The following is a 6,325-nucleotide window of genomic DNA, read 5'->3' on the forward strand; positions in this document are numbered from 1 at the left end:
GAGTAGAAAGCCAAATATTTATCAAATACAATCAACATCAAGTGGAAATACATGTACCTCAAAATTATACTTTAGTACAGTACTTGAGTAAATGTACTAACTTTCCACAGCGCATTGTGGGTCCTACAATTCAGGATATGTCTCAACTTTCAACAGCTAGTCCGTCCTCATCCACGGTTATGCTGCAACAGTAAGAGGTGAGGAAGTCACGTTGCCATGGCAACAGAGTAAAAGATAAATTAGGCAGCGAGAAGTACAAATTTGCCTTTTCTCTGGGGAAAATGTTTTTTCATGCACGGCGACACTGGAAATAAGACCATGGCATGAAGTGTCACGGGGTTGCATGTCACACATGCGAGCACACGCTAAGTCGCCGCCAGTGTAGAATCAGCTGTTTTGATGCGTGCCATCACATGATTCATGTAAACTTCAGATAGTTTCACCGACTGGATATAAAAGTGTTCGTAGCTTCAGGTCTAAAAAATTAGGCAGATGCAGAAGTGTCTTACTCTGCAATACCACCGAGGGCCACTAGAGGTCGGCTCCAACATATTATCAGGTTTCCAATCAGATCTGTCAGATCCACCGCTGGCTCCTCCCCCAGCTCATCCAAATATGGTCACTTCCTGCTCCAAACCGCTCCAAACTAGCAAGGTGGCGACGCCACTGTTGCCGTGTGGATAGTTCTCAAAATTTCATGGCAGCCAATTGTATAAATTCATAAAGAAAAAGAAAATTTAGATTTTTGGTCATTATTATTTTATTTATACAGCACACCACATGTGTTTTTAAAGAAGTAAAATTCTGTATTTTTGAGGACTAGTGTGAACAGCTGGTGTCATACCTGTCTTATTGACATTTTAATGTTGCCTTGTTTAAAGAGTATATTGCTGTTGTTTATTCCTTTAAATTTGAATTTATGTTATCACGCTTGTATGTTGGTCAAAAGGAATCACATCGTAACATCTATTGCTATTTTAAGATGTAGGGAAGGAATGTTTCAATATTCAGATCAGATTAATTATCTCCCATTTTATTCATTCATGGTGGTTTGAGTAATCCAATAGTCACTGAGGGTCTAATTAATCTTAATGACTAATGTAAATGTTATGATTTTATGGGACAGGAGACTGGCAGGTGACAATCAATGACTGTCAACTTACAGTCAGCAGCAGCACCAGTCGGCAGGCTGCAGGATTGACAGCATCTGTGCCAGACAGGAGGACTGGAGGTGGGAGGTGACTGGAGGCGGGCAGTGGATGAATCCACACCCTCCACACACAGACCAAAACATAAAGCACATGGCAGACAACAACAAACAGGGCAATGACAGAACACAGGAAACAAAGGGACAAACACACAGGGTGTGTGTCCTGATGACATTTTTACATTCTTGCTCACACAGGTGAGTGTGAGGCACAGAGGAGATGAGAAATAGGAACATTTTAGTCACCTAAACCTGAGAGGGGAAAATAAATGTTTTAAATTAAATAGTAGTGGTAGTAATATGTTTATTGTTAGTTATGCTACATTGTGCTGATGCAAAGTTGTTAAAATTTTCTGTATTGGATAAAATGATTGATTTTAAATTATTTTAAAACAAAACTCCTGCGTGATGACGTCGTTTGGCTTAAAAAATACAAAGACAGATTATACCTATCATTTTAAAAATAAACACGGGTCATTTTTCACACATGTGCAATAAATATGTTTAAAATATGTTGTGCATCAGAGGGTTAATTTAGTTTAGTACAGTTTAATAAATATATGCATAACAGGGACCATGTGCACAACATACTAATCTCAAAAAGAGGAAATTGACATTAGCTAGAAAGATGGACATTAGCTAGAAAGCTAATGTCCATCTGCAGTCCCTGGACAGGTGAGAGGAAATAATAAAATCTCTACAGCAAATGGACGAACAGCCCACCACACAGGTGTACATGCACACACACACACACACTTAAAAAAGACACATATATCCAAAGTTATAAAAACAAGTTGTCAAATGTATAATTAATGCTAACAAATCTGGTTATGTAAAATCCATTTTTTTACTTCACAGGGAAAGATATGGAAATGTGTGCAGGTTTTTCAACTGACTGGGAGCTTATTCCATTCATTAACAGCTTTAAAAGAAAAATGAAGCAAAGGCAGTCTTTTTTGGGGATGCTAAAATCTCTTATTAAAGCAGACCTCCGGGCTCATTAGCTCAGAACAAAGCAGCATTATTAATGATGCATCCGTTACCCACTTTAACTGACATCTGAAAACAGAATGAAGTTATCAAAGCTTAACATTTAATGATGAGTATATCATGAAGATGACACCATCAAGAGTTCTTGCCCAGAACTTTCACGGCTTGTTTTTGAAGTAACCTAAAAGCTTTTAAGACAGTCCTGCTCATCTGAGACCAACATGATATGCAAAAATAAAGATAAGAAAAAACACATTGGATTCAAATATGTATTAGAGGCTTCAACTGTTAGCGAATTCCTAATATGTCTAAAATCAGATCTGATATATTTCAATGTGTTTCAAATCTTTTTTAGATATACTTTTTGAATGTAGTGGAGTCTACAATAATGCCTAATTATTGAATATTATCAACACTTTTTTAATGTTATTCCCATCCACATAAATATTTTGAAAAATGGATATTGTGTTTCATGGTCACTGTTTTCTCAATATTCAGGGTGAGTCGTGACAATATGAGCCATTTTGCAACTTTTTCCATTGTTATTGACACGTTGGCAGCAAGTTATTCACCATCTCTTCTAAGCACATATAAGACATTGTTATGCATACATCATGCATACAGACGCTCCACACCATCACACACAGATGGCTGAACAACAACAGTCCTACAGAACCTTACAGCACCCCTAACAGGCTTTTACTGCTGATCTTTTATCTTCTTTCTGAATGCACAATGCTGACTGCTGAGAGCTGTTAAATTGGTACGACTGAATCCAATTTAGAAAATTAACAGAAAGCTTGAATTTTGACAGCTTAGAGAGGAGTATGGAGTGATTTACTGTATGAAAACGCCTGCTTAGGTCAAGAAATATGAGACCCAACACCCCTCCAAGGATGTAACAAGCAGTTCCAGCGTTTGTTCTAAACCTGAATTGCATGGGATGAGTAGATTTTCTTTATTTAGTTGAACTACAAGTTGTTCAGCAACAACCTTTCCAACAATGTTGGGTAGATTGCTGATTGGCTTATGTAGTTGCTTATGTCTTGCCTATCACCTGATTTGTATATAGGGGTTAAAATGACAGTCCTCAGCAAGCTATGAAATATGCTTTCATCCAGTGACCGGTTTGTAATATGAGTGATAGGTCTTTTCCTCAAGTGCCATAAAGTGCAATTAAACCAAGTCTGTTTTCTATTCTGCTTTTAAGGCAGATAGAAGTTACTGAATTGTAGTGATTAAATCTTAACAGGCCTGCTCACAATGTTTTAATAGTTATTTTACTTTTTTATTTAGTTTGGCCTTTTTTTTTTCCTTCTGAAAGAGCTCTAAGTTCTACTTTGGAATAAATGAGTTATATTTGTTTGAGTTGTTGGTGTACGTTTCAGAGAGACACATGAATTTAAGGTAAGACTTTGACAGTAATTGTTCAAGTTGTTCAATCTTTGACAAAACATTCATCATATCTTGTTATATTTAAAGTTCGCAATTACTCAAAACTTAAAGTCAAGCAGCACCCCTGTATTGGTAAATGTTATGCCTCACTTTTTTTTCCTTTAAGTGTACCAAGTAAATAAACCCAAAATGAATCTGTTTCCTGGAAGAGATTACACATAAAGAGAATGATTATAGTTAGTTGTTTCCCCATTTTTTAAATATGTCTCCCCAGTGTCCTCCAAGTTCATGCAAGTCCACAACAAATTTGTAATGACCCTTTTAACTCTCGTTTTATTACTGTAAGAGCAGTATTAATAAATCGGCCTCATATTCAAGAATTAGTGTCTATTTCTGAGTCGTTTATAATCCATTAAATTCACTACATATATTTATATATATATTTATATATATATGTGGGGATATATATTTAATTATATTAATCAAAATAATGAAAGGTTTAGAATAGTTATAATACAACAAATGAGTATGAGGGGGGTCTTTTTTTACATGGGCCTCCAGATGTATCCTTGGTTATTCTGATATTTGTATACAAAAATAATAAAACAATATCTATGATACGCTGACACATTCTCAAAAATGTATTATGTAAGAGGACATCAACATTAATGCACAGACTGTTTCAGTTCGATGTGGCACCTGTGGATGCCTTCTGATATTTCCATAACTTGACACAGTGAAGCGCCTTGTGAGCGCCATGCAGTGGTCAACAAGGGAATTACAGCCAAAGAAGCTCTCTATATGAATCTATGAGTAATCGTTCATGCCATGTATAATATTTTAATAATGTTATGGAACTGCTATTAGATTTAACATTAATAAGGACTCAATTAAACTGAAGTGAGTCCAGTTAAATGTTCTGAATATTTTATTGCTGTAGAATAAAAAGAACACAAACGGTTCGACCATACCGTTTGCTACACGTCAAAATTATGACACTTCATAAAACTTGCTGGACATTTATTGAAGGAAAAAAGCAGAAAGGATGTATTTATCCAAATAAAAGAACTTCCTACAAGTCTCTACTCAGACTTCCTTAACTTCCTCCCAAGGACAGATCAAACACTCAGGATCAATCACATCATCAGTTTGTTTTACCAGTAACATCCACTTCAAATCATTCTTTGGCACAGCGTTGGTGATGTTGGCTAGTTTTTTGGGGTTTTTTTTTTGCTTTTATTTGGAAAGTTCATATCATCACTTGATTGATCTATTCTATTTTATCATCTATTGATAACGTTGCTAAAATGTGTGCCTCTAAACTTCTGACACGTCACAGTGAATCTGTGATGTTCAACCGACCACATGGCTCATCTGTAACGAGTCCTTCAGACTAAACCACAAAAACGTGTCGTTTCTTCACACAAAGAAGCATGTTCTGCTCTAACACCCTTATTGTAATAATGTATAATGTCTAACTTACCTTCCAAATCCATTAAACATTTCTGTTGATGATATCTCCCGATCTGACAATGCCATGTTTAAATGCTGGTTAGGTCTGAGCACCAGACCAGCTTGGCTAGGTTTATGAAATGTTCGTGGTTTGGGATAAAACAAGGACGACGTTATGGTCGGGGAAACATTGGTTTGGGTTGAAATGACTGAAATACTAAGATCATCATACCTGGGTATTGTCCATATCACAAAAAAATCCCCAAGGCAAACTTCTTTGAAAGTTATTTCTACTATTTTTGTCGTAATCTTTGCTGTCTAAAAACTTAGTGTTCTGTGTCGAGGTTTTTCGGTAAAAAATGCAAAACAGTGAGAGGGACCTGGTTGCAGACAAAAGGGCGGAGCCTTGCCGATGAAAGCAAATCATGTGACCTCAGCAGCACATTTTGTTCTTCTTCATGTCGTTTTTACAAGTAGGTCCACCTGCAAATCCTCATGGTTGATACATGACACACCCACGAGTAGTTGTAGTTACGGCTCAGGGTTAGTTTAGGGGGAGGTTTGTGTTTTCCACTGTCTGACCACTTAACGTTAGCCACCTCCCTAGATATCTTCAGTTAAGCAGACTCCAAGGGAAATGCCAGTTTAATTCTGTGTGGGGATGTTTGGCTTGGTGCCTGGTGCACACCAGAACCCAATTTCACTCAGTGAACATATGGGTCCGGTCACCCTTCATAGGGAATTGTTTGCAGTTGTTCCATCCTACTGGGCGTAGACCTCGGGGTCAATTTAACCAATCAGCTCGCGCCGAAACAGGCCAACGAGACTGCCACCACTGCAGCTACCTACCATTTCCACCGAGGCGCTTTTTCCTTGTGATGAACGCCTGCAGCTTGACGAGGTGCTGAGTGTTTATTCTGCACTGAACACTCAACGAGAGTTGAAAAATATTAGCACTGTGCTCGTCACGGTTACCAGCCGTCCATCACAGTGAGGGAGGGGAGGGACAAACCCGATTAACCACCCCTCAGACTAGCTGTGCAAACGCTGAGGCGTGGCGTGCGTTACCTGTCAATGCATCTAAAATATACAGGGGGGCGATCTGCGATCAGCTGTGCACTGTATCATCAAAGCAAAAACCCAGAGTAGACTGTAATTACATTACAATACTTCACCAAGTTAGGGGTGGAGCCTAATACGAGGCAAGTTACCAGACAGCGTGGAAAACTGAAACTGTTAGCCACAGTCAGCGCAGCGAGGCTAGCTCTCAGCCTTCATGAA

Source organism: Embiotoca jacksoni, unplaced genomic scaffold, assembly GCF_022577435.1.
Source record: "Embiotoca jacksoni isolate LCO1_2020_lvr unplaced genomic scaffold, fEmbJac1.0.p SCAF_56, whole genome shotgun sequence".
NCBI classification, from domain to species: Eukaryota; Metazoa; Chordata; class Actinopteri; family Embiotocidae; genus Embiotoca; species Embiotoca jacksoni.